Source organism: Acomys minous, assembly GCF_964271855.1.
Source record: "Acomys minous genome assembly, chromosome: 16".
In the NCBI taxonomy this organism is placed as follows: domain Eukaryota; kingdom Metazoa; phylum Chordata; class Mammalia; order Rodentia; family Muridae; genus Acomys; species Acomys minous.
The window spans coordinates 82394677-82410011 of NC_140498.1; the positions used below are offsets into that span (position 1 = coordinate 82394677).

At 46.2% G+C, this 15335-nt stretch overlaps 1 long non-coding RNA gene and 1 pseudogene across 3 annotated transcripts in view; one reads left to right on the forward strand and one right to left on the reverse strand.

Moving 5' to 3' along the window:
* Positions 1-8854, forward strand: part of LOC311585988 — a 38742-nt gene extending 29888 nt beyond the window's left edge. Inside the window, exon 3 of one of the 2 annotated variants that reach the window (XR_014775419.1) lies at positions 8584-8854. This is a non-coding gene — a long non-coding RNA (uncharacterized lncRNA). Of the gene's footprint in view, positions 1-1092; positions 1131-8583 lie in introns of those variants that run through there. The other variant, XR_014775420.1, reaches the window with a different exon arrangement.
* Positions 8855-10694: 1840 nt separating this feature from the next.
* On the reverse strand, positions 10695-14357 carry LOC311587196 (small ribosomal subunit protein uS13-like; annotated as a pseudogene). The gene is made up of 2 exons: positions 14322-14357; positions 10695-11260 (listed from the first exon to the last, which is right to left on the reverse strand). The product of its transcript is annotated as a small ribosomal subunit protein uS13-like (transcript).
* Positions 14358-15335: the final 978 nt, after the last annotated feature.

The window sequence follows — 15335 nt, forward strand, 5'->3', positions numbered from 1 at the left end:
AGAAGCTAACAAAACAGATCTGAAATGATTTGAAAAGAAATTGGAAAGGACTGAGAACCTGTCTGGGTATGCAACGCTTGAGGCTCTTTCTACAGCTATTAACACGAGGACAGTTTCGTTTTTATGTTTGGCAAATGCACTCGTCCAGAGGCTGTGTGGAACTGATGAACTGACACACACATACGTCATGGGCTTTAACAATGTGGTGTTCAGTGCCTAGCGGGACTGTGGCAGTGGGAGTGCTTGTGGCTTTCCTTCATGGACACAGGTTCAGAACCTCATGGGCTATTTCACAGCTGTGTTGTCTCAACCAAAAAAAAAAAAAGAGAGAGAGAGAGAAAGAAAAAAAAGAGACAGTCAATTGTTCTGCCTTCAGAGCTACTGAACTCTATAATGAACTTGTAATTTACTTGGCAGTGTATCGGAGCCACTGGAGGCGGCCGGTGATGGCTTATGTAGAATGCCCCAGAAACCTCCCAAGGAAGCCAAGCTGCCCTTTCAGCAAGAAACCAAAAAAAAAAAAAAAAAAAAAAAAAAAAAGCAAGAAAGTTTGATACTGACATCTAAGAAAGAGACAGCGATGGCACCAGAAGCCACGGCAATTCCTTCACTGAAAACGCAACAGCGCAGGGCCAAATATGATGCGGTGCCTTGACCTTGAGAGGAAAAACAGTAATTTGAGCAAGGGTCTGGAATTTCTTAAAATTGTAAAATTACATTCATTTAGTGTGTGTATGGGCATATGTGCCACAGTGTGCGTGTGAGGTCAGAAAACAAGTGTGGGAATCAGTTCCCTCGTGCTTGTGGGTCCTGGGGTTCAGACTCTGGTCAGGCTTGGCCTTGGCTGCACAAACTGGCACCCACTGGGCCATCTTGCTGGTCCCAGAACTTGAGTTCTAATTGACTGTCAGTGTTGACCAGAGCTTAATGATTGGGGGACTTTAAACTTGAGCTTGACTGATGGCAGAAAGAAACCAAATGCAGAGTAGCCACTGATCTCAGGTTGACAGGGCACCACATGACCTGGGGTGGGGAGGGGAGACTCATTGTCATATTAGGAGGGTGACACTGAATCTCTGTGCTTTGTTACAGGTTGTACATGTGGCCTGCTGTCCAAGGGCATTTAGTGGGTATGAGTGTAAGTTGTCCGAGAGACTATTATACACACTTCACACTAGCCCCCACACACACCCCGCCAACTCACTCTTCTTTGTTAGTTAAAAAGATTCTCTTTGAAATGTCTTTTTCTTACATCTTCTGCAATATCTGGAGCCGAGAGAATGCATGGACGGAGTGGTGAAATGGCCCAAAGGTGCCCAAGTCTGATGACCTGAATTCCATCCCTGAGACCAACAGAGTGGAAAGATAGATAAGATTCCTACAAATTGTCCTCCGACCTCTTCCCAAGAGCTGTGGCATGTGTTATCTCCCTAAATAAATAAGCAGAGAATGCGTGGCTCATTATAGGTCAATCCTCAGAATATTGGAAGTAGACCTAAAGATTTAGCTTGCTCTCTTTCTCTCCTTACTACAGCACACAGTGTGACTACTCCTCCCTAGGCTTATGAGTCTTGTGGTCCCAGTGGCATAGCACCACAACTCTCCTTGGGGAAACCATCTCCACTTCTCTGCATGGCCACAATACCATGAGGCTTAATTAACAAAGATGCCATCCAGAGTGTGTGCTGGAGAGATGGCTCAGCAGTCAAGACCACTGGCTGCTCTTGCTGAGGACCCAGCTTCCACTCCCTTGGTGGCTCACGATGATCCTTAACTCCAGTTCCAGGGAATAAGATGCCCTCTTGTGGCCTCCAGGGGGACCAGGAATGCATCTCTCTCTCTCTCTCTCTCTCTCTCTCTCTCTCTCTCTCTCTCTCTCTCTCTCTCATGCATGCACATGCAGACAAAACACCTACGCACATTAAAAAATGTAAAAATTGAAAAGATGCCATCTGATCCTATTCAGTTAGCACACAACATCCTCCTAGACACTGACTCCCACTACCTGGATGGAGATAACCACTGACAATCAGATGACATGTGGCTCTCTCTTGTGCTGATAACTTTAAAATCTCCACCATTGCTGGTCTAAAGCATATGGTGGTGCCAGCTTACTGATATGTCATAAAGAACCTTTAGATGCAATGCTTTAAAAGTGACAGTCATTTGACATCAGCCAGGCGGGTCTGGTCAGCTGGGATGGAGAACTGAGGTCAACTCTGACTGCCAGGCCCTTTTGAAGGAAGGTTCTTCCACATTACTATGGCCATTCTAAGGCAGAGGTTCTCTTTATTCTACTGAGACATTTGTTGCTTAGCTGACTCCTATTGGAATTCAGAAAGCATCAAGGATGCCTCGGTGAATATATCCATTTCGGTGTTTGCCCATGTCTGCTTACTCCCTAGGGAGATTTATTAAAAGGGGTCGCTAGACCATGATGCATATACAATGCTAAGCCATCTGCTCAATGTGAACGAACTTCTATGGAGAATAGAAATGGAGGCTGTCTTTGAAACAATGACAGAAATGCCCATTTCAATGCCCCCTCACTGAGAGCGGGCCATCACTTCAGTTTAAAAATATCTTTATCAACAGGGTAGGTAAAAGATGATATGGAATTTTAAATTCTATTTTTGTTGATTTCTGGAGATACAAGGATATGCTTATTCTCTTGTGAATAAGCCATATGCTAAAAAACCACCTTAAGATTATGTATAATGGCTTCGAGGTTGTCGGTGTTGTTCACCCATTTATCTATTTATTCAACATCCAGCTCTACTCTGGGATCTAGAAGAGATAACAACGTGGATACAAATCCCCCACATCTGGGTAATTTGCATGCTAATGGAAGGCAAGAGACAATAAAAGCCACCAACAAGTAAAAATATGTAGATGGTGAGAGCGATGGATGGCTAAGGAGGGGAGTGAAGTGGGAGAGAGGGAGATGACATTTTGATGTGTGAAGGTGGGGTTTCCACCTAAGTTTTCCTAAGAAAAGAGCAAACTTAAATCCATGGATTCAGGAGCAAACTATGCAGCCAGAGAGAGGTACAGTGGAGGGGGGGTGGGGTAGGGTGGGGCGGGGTGGAGGTTTTCCATCTCAGAGTCCTAAGGTCTGACAAAACAATCTAAGGGAGAAAGGATTTATTGTTTTATGCAGATCAGTCTTTGTGGGAGAAGGAGCATGCTGGCACAGAACAAACAGTTCAGCACAGCAGCCAGGGATACGAAAGGGGTCTTTCTTAGGTTTCTGTTGCTGTGATAAAACATCATGACCTAAAATAACTGAGGTGGAAAGAAAGAAGCCCAGTGAAGGAATGGAGAGGATGGTAAACCATGGCCAGGGAATCGTGGTGGGGAGGGAGGGAGGGACTGCTGCTCAGTGAGGAAGCTAAAGAGGGAAAAAGTGTGGCATTGCAGTGGGATTTCTCTGGCTGGAGGCTGGCGTGGTGGGGGGTGGGGTGGGGGGGTGGGGGAGGGATCAAGAGAGGACTACAGGGGAATAATGGAAAAACATGACTTTTAGGGACGTTTCCAGGTAACAAAGACAAGGCTGATGACAGCTGGGGCTGTAAAGCAGGATTTAAAGGAAGGGTGGTAAGATGTTGCCACATTCTAGAACGTAGACATGACATTGGCTAGAACGCATCATATTGGGTCGGTGGGGGACATAATCAGGTTTGATATTTCCCTATACTGGAAACTGAACCCAGGACTCCATAGAAGCCAGGTAAGAGCTCTACCACTGAGCCCCAGCCCCAGCCCCAGCCCCAGCCCCAGCTGTCTTTGCACTGTTTATTTTGAGGCGGGGCCTCACTAAGTAGCCAAGGTTGGCCTCGAACTCTCTCAGAAGCCCAGGTAAGACATGAGCTCTCAGTACTTCTGCTTCAGCCACTCGAGTGCCTGAGATAACATGCGTGTGACACCAAGGTTGGCGTGAGAAATAGGGTAAAGTTCTACTCGAGTGTCCCCAGAACAATCGCAACTACATTCATTTGGGGCAGGAGTAGAGAGCACCCTGCCTCACCATCCGCAGCAGAAGTCAGCCACCAAAGGCTCGTGGACTGAATCCCACCCCCGTTTCGTTGCTATCCCCTATGGTTTTGTTGGACCACAGCTATGTCTGTTCCATTGAGCACTGGCTATGGCTGACTTCAGTTACAAGGGAAAAACTGAGCATTCACAACAAGGACTATTCACTCAGGGTCTCTTTTTTATTTTTAAATATATTTTATTAATTTATTCATATTACATCTAAATTGTTATCCCATCCCTTGTATCCTCCCTCCCTCCCATTTTCCCCTTACTCCCCTCTCCTATGTCTGTGACTGAGGCGGACCTCTTCCCCCTGTATGCGCTCATAGGGTATCAAGTCTCTTCTTGGTAGCCTGCTATCCTTCCTCTGAGTGCCACCAGGCCTCCCCATTCAGGGGGTGTCAGGGTCTCTTTCAAGCTCTTGATTTACAGCATTGAGTTGCGATCATTTGTGAGCTAGTGATTTAAAATAAAACACATATTATTTATGAAAACAAGAAGGGAAAAAGACATCTTTGTCTAGAAGAATGTGGCTCCCATTTTTCTCTGGGCTCCCAGAGTTCCCTCGATGTCCTCTTCTTTCCTTGCAGTCATAATTCCTGCCACTTTGTGTTATATATTAATGCAGGCTCCCTTAGAGCTTCGTCTGATCAAGTAAGCTGTATAATTTTCTCCCCATGGAAACGAGGCGGCATAATGACCACAGAATAGCGCCCCCTATAGCTGTCTGTGACCTGCTGCTGTAATGCAGACACTGACATCAAGCAGCTCAGGTCCTCCTTCATCTCTGAATGGAGAGAGCGACCCATGCTCTGAGGTCTTCTGGAAATGAGAAAAGTGAGAATAGTCCCTGTAGCCTAGCGGAGAAGGGGACACAACCCCTGAAGACTTGGTGATTGTATGCTCACATGTGTGAGTGTGACAAGGGCTGTTGCAGTCAGCACTGGACAGTGTGAACAGTGGGGCAGGAGCAGGGCTCCTGGGTAAAAGTGTTGTTCAGCTGTTTCCTTTACAATGGAAACATTCTCTTTAAGAAGGGGGTGGGGGTGCTCCTGCGACTCAGGAGGAAATGAAACTCACACACCTGTGAAAGCTGAAATTGCAAGGTTCCCCATTCCTCAGCTCTACAGAGGCAGTAACTACCTGCCCAGGCAGCAGACTGCCCACCAGGCTGCAGCCCGGAAAGTCTCAGAGCCTGCAAGCTGTGAAGGGTTCCTGGGCTGCAGCGTTTGAGAGTCACCACTCCTGTTGGGGTGGGCTTTTCAGCGATGCAGCTAGTTTTGAGTAAACCCTGCCATTGTCAGTAACCCCCTACTCACACTCCTGAGAGCAACCCAAATAATAACTCACTGGTTCATCAAGCTGTACTTTGGCATGGATGCACAAGTGAGCACGTGTTAGGGTATAGAGTTACTCTGTGCACCAGGACATAAGGATTTAGTTAATCCCTTGGCACCTATAAGGGAAGCATCAAGCAAGCCCCTTGGCTTCTTGAGGGACTGAGCAGTGAAACTGGGCAAGAAAGTTTAGGTTCATACTCATAACTCGTGTACGTGGTCCTACAAGAAACCTTTAAGCATCTTTTCTTCCCATGAGTATTTGTGTTTCCTAGCCCTCGAAGGCTCCGTCCTGTCCAGGAGGAAGGAACGTTCTGGCCACTGTGGTAGTTTTTCAGGATGACAAACAGAGTTTGGAACCATCATCCTATGAGGACAGCAGGCCTGGCTTTGAGGCTCATTTTCCTGAGTACAGAGATGAGTCACCTGGGTTTCATTCAGGATGTTGCGTCATCATCAAATGAACATGAAAGTCTTGGGCAGCTCTTCATCCCCTGTGGACACACGTGACATTTAGGGACTGAGCATAGAGGTGGCAGGGTAGAGGACTGTGTGCATCCGGTAGGGGCTTGGTGACAGAAGTTGCCAGCTACAAGTCAAAAGCATCTTGAGAACTCGTGACTGTGTCTGTGTCCCTAGGCTGTAGACACTGGAAGTCTTCAAGTGCCTGTGGCACATAAAGTTGGACTCCTATAGAACAGCCTTAGACAGGTTCAGTTACAGAGCTCGGCTTGCCCAGGTACTTGGTCTCTGCTGCAGGGGTGTAGGCTACATCAAAAAGGAAGCTCTTTAATCGAGTGCAACAGTTTGTCTGAGTAATTACAAGCAAAACAGGATGCAGCAGCGATTCAGCAGGAAAACAATTCACTAATCCAACAGACCTCCTGACTAGGGCAGGGTCAGAAAACCTCAACCAATAACAGGATCTGACAGTCGGTATAGAAAAAGGAAATGGCAACTTAATTTGCTACAGAATAATTGGTTAATTGGTTGCAGGGCCTCCTGCAATCAGCCAGAGCCCAGCCAGCGTTGGTGATTAAACATTGCTTTGGTCTGCTGAGTCTAACAGATTAGACCCAATCAGAGCCCTCCCGAATCTTTTAGTTAATAGGAAACAAGCAGGAACATTTTCCATCAGAGGGGGTCCTGGAAATGTGACCTATGAAGACGAGACGGAGTGATATTTGAAGGGGCTCTGGCCAGGTTGAGTGTGGCGAGCATGGCTCTGGCAAGCCTGACCGGTTTCCTCTGCCGCGATAAAAACCATGAGATTACAATCCTAAAGCTATGACTGTATCAAGTCTCTTCTTGGTAACCTGCTATCCTTCCTCTGAGTGCTACCAGGTCTCCCCCTCCAGGGGACATGATCAAATAGGGGAGGGGAATAAGGGGAAAATGGGAGGGAGGGAAGAATGGGAGGATACAAGGGATGGGATAACCATTGAGATTTAACAAGAATAAATTATTATTATTATTATTAATAATAATAATAATAATAATAATAATAATAATAATAATAATAATCCTAAAGCTAGCCCCCAAGGTCTCATCCCTTATGTGCTGACTTTCTCCTCCCAAGGCTGACTACCAAACAAGGTCCTGCTATCCAAGTATTGAAGAGCAGCAATCAAAAGCCTCCTTTGGCTCACCTGCTGAACATACCCAATCAAGTTAAGCACCTCATCCTAACACAGTGGTTACCCCTTTTCCTTTATAAATCACCATTTTCCTATGAGCCACCTCTGTTTCCGTTCTATGCAGAGGCAGTTCAGTTTGTTGTCCTCTGGGACAGAGACCCCTGCTGCCTCCTTGTTCCCCTCCCCTTCTCCCGCATCCTCTTATCTCCTGTCTTTGTCTCCTATTCCCTGCCTTCTGTCACTCTGGGGCAAATAAATCTCCTTTGTGCTGAGAACTTGGTCTTGGGGGTCCTGAATGGATACTTTTCCTTTCCATATTGTCATTTATAAAGACAATTGTTAATACCCACTGAACATTTAACCCAGGTTCAGGAACAGATTGTGCTCCATAACTCACCTGCTCCCACATTAGTTCCCGACTTTGTGCATTTAACCTGACTTTTCAGTTCATCTTCTATGCACCAGACATAAGTATCAGGGGTACCGTTGTAGACAAAAGGGAGGTGGCCATGGCCTCATGGGCGTCACAGCTGGTGGAGGAGACTTCCAGGCAGAGATACTGAGGTGTTACTTTGAGCTAGTGCCAGGTTGGGATAGGACGAGCAAGGCAAGGATGTGAAAGGGTGAGGGAGGGGCAGAGGATGCTAGGGAGGGATGCTGAGGTGAGACTTACCCAGGGAGAATTCCATCAGTGCTAGGAACTGAGGAAAGTGCCAAGGAGATGGAAGTGTGGATGTGATGGCTGAGTGGTGGTTAACCTCCACCACCAACTGGACTGGACTCACAATCCCCATGGGAAAACATTCTCTGCTTCCTGACTGGGAATGTAATGTGACCAGTTGCCTCATGTTCAGCTACTAGGAGACATTTTTTTTTTCTGAAAGGTTTAACTGAGAAGGGGAGATCCACTCTGAATGTGGGCAGCCCCATCGCATGGGCTAGGGTCACAGACTGAATAAGAAGGAGAAAGCGAGCTGAGCACCTCTCCCCCACCCCCATGTCTCTTCCTCCCTCCCCCTCCCTGCTTCCCTCCCTCTCTCCCTCCTCTCTCCCTCCATTCCTCCTCCTCTCTCTCCCTGCCTTCCCCTTCAGTCTCTTTTCCTCCTCCAGTCTCCCTCCCTCCCTTCCTCTCCCTTTCTCTCCCTTCCCCAGTCTCTCTCACCCTCCCTCCCTCTCCCCTGTCCCTCCCTCCTCCAGTCTCTTTCTCCTTCCCTTCCATCCTCTCTCTCTCTCTCTCTCTCTCTCTCTCTCTCTCTCTCTCTCTCTCTCCCTCCCTCCCACAGTCTCCCTTCCTCCATCTCCCTTTCTGTCTGTCTGTCTCTTTGTCTCGTCTCTGTCTCTCTTTCTCCCTCTCCCTCTTTCCTGACTGTGGATGCAGTGCCCAGCTGCCTCGTGTTCAGCTCCCATGCCTACCCCAGAAACAGTGTGAAGGGATTGCTCCTTCAGCCAGGTTTATGGTGGGTGGGACTGAAAGCTGCGTTGTGGTTGGCTCAAGTGATCCAGCTGGGTTTCTGTGATACATCCATGCCAGGCACTTTTACTTATTTAATCCACTGTGTGTCTCACTCTTCCAGTGAGCTGGGAGACAGTCTCCTGTCTCTGAGGATGGAAGTGCTGGCAATGGAGCTTGTGGAGACAGTGAAGGACAGTGGAAACATAAAAGAGCCAAAAGAAGGCTAGAATCTCCAAGTTCCAGAACAAATAACATTTGTGCGGGAGCCACCTTTCCTGGACAAGTGTAGCTACCATCCCTAGTCAAAGACGTGTCTCTTTGCAGCAAATGGAGACATCGTGGAAAGCCACAGGTGGACACAATATAGCGGTCAACAGTGGAGGAGAACCCAGCCCCAAAGGATACAGGTACATCACAGATCCTGCATCTGTGGCTGAGGGAACATCTTAGAAGATGGAGTGGAAAAATTGTAAGAGCTGAAATACCAGGACATCTGCTGTGGACCAGTCTCTCCTAGACGTGATCGCATAAACTAGCCTTTAAGAATGCAATATCAATGGACATGTTAACATGGAAGGGGGAAGTTTTCTCAGTCTCATCTTAAACAGAGAACCACAGGCAGCTAAGGTCCTCTGGGAGAAGAATTAGCCTTTCCCAGGTGTGAACCAGGAGTGGTTGTTCAATGCAAAGTAGTCAGCCTTGAAGGTATATAGACACAAAAACCAAAAATGGACTCAGAAGGTTGAGTGTATACATATATGCATGGATATATACATTCATATATATACACACACACATATATGTAACAATAATAATCAGAGAAAAAGATATCAACCTGACAGTGGGGGTCATGGGAGGGGCTAGATGGAAGGAAGGGTAAGTGATCTAATTCTATTTCAATTTAAGACATATTTAAATAAAAATAAATGAAATTTAAAAAAGATCATGTGACAGAAGGCTATGAAGAGCCAAGTAAGGGGAACTGTGGCCTTGGTGGCTGTGTCAGTTTCTGGGAGGTACCAGGGCTCGAAGGCCAAACCTCTTGACCTCTTAGGCTGACAAACTGCTCTGTCGGTCAGTGTAAACACTGAGGTTCCAAGACTGCTTAGCACCTCTAATATTGATGGGTGCTAGCTTAGAACTGGGGCTGCTGTGTGTGTGAGTTTTCAGGCAACTGGGAAGAGCTGAAGGACCCTGGTCAACTTGTTAGCAGAGGTGCTTCCTTCACCTCCATCCTGGGATGCTCAACGTCTTCCAAAGCAGAGGTGAAGTGTGTGCCTGAAGATGGAACCACAGTTGGTTTTTGGAGAGTGAGAGTGGCAGGTGCCAGTAGGCGCAATTAGGAGAGAAAGTTGTTAGAGTCAATTATGGAAAACAGGTGCAGTGGCTCCTTGGTTCTGCTATGTATAGCAGTGTTGGTTTCATCTCTAATTGAGGCTGACAACCTAAGTGAGGATTCCACTTTAAGTTAGGCAGTCAGTGGGTCTGGCCCACCGCAGGTTAAGGTGAGTACCCAGCATCCTGAAGAGCAGATGAAAGGCAGAGACACAAGGTCATTTCCAACTAGAGGAGCCCATTGCTGCCTGCTGTCACCATTTTGTATTCCATCCTTGGAAGCTCTCTGGGTCTGAGCTGTTTAAACACATACAAGGCTGAGTGTCTGAAGGCAGGCATACCTGGTTTCTGTTATACCTGCAAGAGTGAATGAAGGGCCCGGAGCGAAATGAGGGAAGAATTTGCTGCTTATAAGTTGCAAAAAGCCAAATCTGATTGGGCAAGCTGGGTCATGTGCTGGGCTTTGACCCTATCACTGGAGGCCAGAGAATTAAATCCCGATGCTCACTGGCTTTTGGGTTGCATCTCTGGATGGACTACTGAAACCTGGGGTGGGCTTACATACATAAACCTTACCATTTGTTCAACAAGAAAAGCACATTTGCAAACTAATGGAATGAGAATGCTTATTTATTTTTTACATAAAGAATGAAATCTTGACCAGATATTTAATACTGTAGAATGTTGAACCCTTCAACTTTTTTTTTTTCAGAGTTGATGGATATTTGCCTTTATAACCTCAAACTCTGAGAATGCCATTTTACATAAATAGTAAAATATGTTTGGGGACATTTCAGAAACTGTTGGGATCCTAAACTAAAACTTCATCCATTCGTGGTTTTGTTTGTTTGTTTTTTCTAGTGAAACTAAGCCAGCGACACAGCCGGCAATATTTTTTCAGGTATATAAACTATTTATTAAAAGCAAAGGCCAAGAGACTCGTTTTTTCTTGGACACATCCACAGTACGGCCGGGGCAGCCAGTGGTCTTGGTGTGCTGACGTCAGACGCGAAGACCTGCAAAGCAGCGCAGACCCCTATGGGCTCTAATCTTCTTCAGTCGCCCCAGGTCCTCACGAAGTTTGTTGTCTAAACGGATTGGCCAGAACCTGGCTCTATTTTCCATCCTTCACGTCCTTCTGTCTGTTCAGGAACCAGTCTGGGATCTTGTACTGCCGTGGATTCTTCATGATGGCGATCACATGCTCCACCTTATCCTCTGTGAGTTCTCCAGCCCTCTCCGTGAGGTCAGAGGTCAGTGTCTGCTTTCTTCAACACCACATGAGCATATCTCTGCACTCGCGCTTCCCCCTCCCCCCCCCCCCGCCCCCCGCAATGGTACTGGTGGCAAAGGCTATTTTCTGCCACACATCGATGTTGGTGTTGAGAACTCAAAGTGTGCTGGAACTCTTCAGGGATCACTAGAGACGTGGAGGTGGCACAAGCGGCAGTGTTAGAGGCGTCCTGTGGAAGAGCACAGACGGCAGTTCTTAAGATTACAATATTCTAACACGGTCCAACCCAGGAGCATACTAAGTTGATACAATGCTGAGGAAGGGTGGGAAGAACATATTAAACGTTTGTTGTTTGTGGCTAAACAAATCTGATTCTGTAAGAGCGAAGAGCTATGTGTGTGTGCGGAGTAACACGGCACACATTACATACAGCAGCTGGAAGTAGGTGCTTCGGGCAGTGTTCAGTGGTGTTGTCAGAGGGATGGCATGCGCAGGCACTGTTCACTGGTACAAGTGATGTGATGTAGGAGGACTGGGCACACCGCTAACTGCCCATTCCTGTCTGTGTTCAGAAATGAGGCTGCAATGAGCAATGGGCAGACACATGAGCCGTGAGCATCAGTTGGGTGGCTGTAGAGGCAGAAGCAATGACAGTAGCACTGAGAGGGTGGCCTAGGAGTTCGTACAGCAACTGAGGGCATAAAATGTAAGAGGAACGGGGGGTGGGGGGGGCTGGAAAGATGGCTCAGCAGTTAAGAGCACTGGCTGCTCTTCCAGAGGTCCTGATTTCAATTCCCAGCAACCACATGGTGGCTCACAACCATCTGTAATAGGATCTGAGGCCCTCTTTTGGTGTGCATGAAGACAGCATACTTATATACATAAAAGAAGTAGATATAAATCTTTTAAGAGGAGAAAGAATTGGAAACTCAGCTCCCTGTGCATTGCATTTTGAATTGATCTAGTGCAATGGGCTGTTGCGCATTCAGAAATCTTTACTATTGGTGAGCATCTGCAACCCTACATCCGGTCACACGGTCCCCAGTAGGGTCAGGAGCCTCCTTTTAGAAAGCTGTCCTTTATCACCCCCTGCTCAGGCCAACATTTGGATGGTGAGGTGGCTGGTGGTTCTGTGGTTTCTGACATGTGAGAAAACTGAGAAGGTTTTCGGTTTCCAAGGAGCAGGAAGCCAGCGCACCTTCCTTTGATGACTCCCGACTTCACACAAGCAGCTTGGGAAAACCATGTTCCTCCATGGGAGTTGGGAGAATTCCTGTCCTCACTTGACACTTTGGTTTAAGGAGTTGCTTTGGGTTCCAGGAAGCTGATGGAGTATGGCAAAGGTGCAGAGTCCTTAACTGTGATGTCCTTCTAACTGCCAGCCAGCACATTAGAATCACTTCGGATCATAATAACTTAACAAAGTGGCTTTTTTTTTCCAATCTAATCTTAGTAAATTTAGTCATGTTAAGAGATGAAACGAATCATTTATCAAAAAGAACAAAAGTGTGTTATGTCTCTTGGTGTATTGCTACAAGTATCTCTTTTGAATAGTTTAGGCTGAGCATGGTGGTGCTCACCTTTAATCCCATCATTTGGGAGTCAGAGACAGGAGGATCTCTGTGAGTTTAAAGCCAGCTTGGTCTGCATTGGTGAGATACTGTCTCAAAATACTGAGAAACCAAGCAACTAACAAAAAGCCAAACAAAACAAAACAAAGAATAGTTTTAGGGCTTTATTCATTTTATTAATTACGTCCCCCTCTCTGTGTGTATGTGTGTGTGCTTAACACATGGGTGCAGTTCCAATAGAGGCCAGAAGAGGGAGTCTGATCCCTTGGAACTGAAGTTAAAGAAGGTTGCAAGCCATCGTGTGTGTGTGTGTGTGTGTGTGTGTGTGTGTGTGTGTGTGTGTGTGTGTGTTGGGAACCAAACCAGCATCCTTTATAGAGGTAGCCAGTGATCTCAACTACTGAGCAATCTCTCCAGACCCTAAAATAATAATTTTGATCTCTATATCATTGTCTACAACAGTCATTCTTAACCTGTGGGTCACAAACCCTTTGGCAAACCTCTGTCTCCAAAAATATTCACATTGCAATCCATAACAGTAGCAAAATTACAGTTATGAAGTAGCAATGAAAATAATTTTATGGTTGGGGTCACCACAGCAAGAGGGTTGCAGCATTAGGATGGTTGTAAATCACTGTTCTACAATGATTGCTTAAGAGAAAAAGGGTTTTCTATTGCCTCTGCTTCTTACTATATCAGTGTTCCTAATGATTTTATATATATATCACCAAGAAAAATGTAGATTCAATCAGATATGCCCATAAGAACATGCAGCCATCTTTAGTGGTATTAATATAGCACATATGATATATAATAATAAATATATTTAATATAACATATATAATAATAAATGTGTAATTAAATGTCTGAGCTGATATTTAATTTCTGGTGTGTATGGGAGCTCATAGAATGTCCAGAATCAAAGGCTCAATTCAAATGTTCAGAATTAGTCTTCATAATATAGTGTGATATTATGATTGAACACCCTGATACACCCACACGTCACACAACCCACTTTAGTTAACAAGAATCACCACATTCCTGCATTTAACTGTTCCCAGCCTTTAGCCCACTAAGAATCAAGTATTTATAATCACACAGCATAGGCAGTTTCATGTGAAAAATAGTCATCTCTTGGGTAAATACCAAGGAGTTATTTCAAAGCCTGTAAAAAAAAAAGTTGCTGTTTGTATTGCCTTTCTCTTTAAGTGGTGGTTAGAACAGTTTTGGGAGACGGGAAATGAGCAAAAGAGGCAGGAACATCCACATGCCTCCTGCTGTCACAGATAAATAAATAGCCTCTTCATGGTGATGTCCCTTACCAGAAAGTCACCTGAATTATAACTGACAAATGACAGGCAACGGCCACTACAAAATCACCGAGGTCAGCAGCTCACAGTGGGGCTATTGTAGTGCTATGTATTCTGTGTACTGGGTCATGGGTCATGATGATCTGTGATCACCATTGATCCAACAGCAAGATCCTATTGCCAGGAAGAGCTCTTTGGGCATACAGTGGAGACTGTGGTGGTTTGAAGAGGAAGGGCCCCCATAGGCTCATATACTTAGATGCTTGGTCATTAAGGAGTGGTGATACTTGTCAGGGGTTAGGACTGACCTTGTGGAGTAGGTGTGAGGAAGTGTCACTCGGGATGGGCTTTGAGATTTCAGAAGTCCCAAGCCAGGCCCAGTGGCTCTCTCTGTTTGCTGCCTGCTGACCAGCTGTGGCACTCTCATCTCCTTCTCCAGCGCCATGTCTGCCTGCACGCTGCTGTGCTTCCCGCCATGATAATAATGGACTAAACCTCTGAAACATAAGCCAGCCCTAATGAAATATTTTCCTTTATAAGAGTTGCTGTGGTCGTGGTGTCTCTTTGCAGCAATAGACTGTGACTAAGACGGAGGCCTTAGGTCACCCTCCTTGGGTCTCATCCTTAAACCCAGCCCCAAGCACCTGCCTGTGTCTGTCTCCTTGATGCTGCAATTACCAGCTCTCGGCATCATGTCTAGCTTATTCATTGCGGCGCCCGCACGCAACTCAGGCCCTCACGCTTGCCCAGCAGTTACTTTATCGACTGAGTCATCTGCCTAGGCCCCCGCCATAAAGTTTTCTGTGTGCGGTCTATTCCTTCCTCCCACACCTTCTTGGACGGCACCCATCTCTTTACCGTTTCCCCTGCCTTGCCTTTTCCAGATGCTGCGTGCCGAAGCCATAGCCTTTTAGACTGGCTTCTTTTACTAAGCAACACTCGCTCAGGCTTCTTCCAGCGCTGGGCTCGAAAGCTCATTTTCTCCCAGTGTTCAGCATTCTATCATTGAGACACGGCCCTCTCGCCATTTACCTACTAAAAAGGGTATCTTTGCTATTTCCAAGTTCTGACAGTTGTGAATATAACATCTGTAAATACTCCCTTCACTGGTTTTCAGGTGGACGTAAATGTTTAACTCCTTTTCATAAATTATGTAATCATATTTACTGGACAGCGCACGACAGCTGTCTAGTTTTATAAAAAAAACTGCAGTACTATCTATGGTGTCAACTGTGCCATGTGAATACCAACAAACACCACCAAGTGGTGGAGTCCCTTAGCACACACATCCCCTCCAGGTCTCGGTATTTCCAGCATCCTTATTTTTTTGCTCATCGGATGGGTGTGCAGCCGCATCTTATTGAGTCCCTGACGACAGGTGACATGAAGCACCTCTTCACAAGCTCATTACCATGGGCGTCTT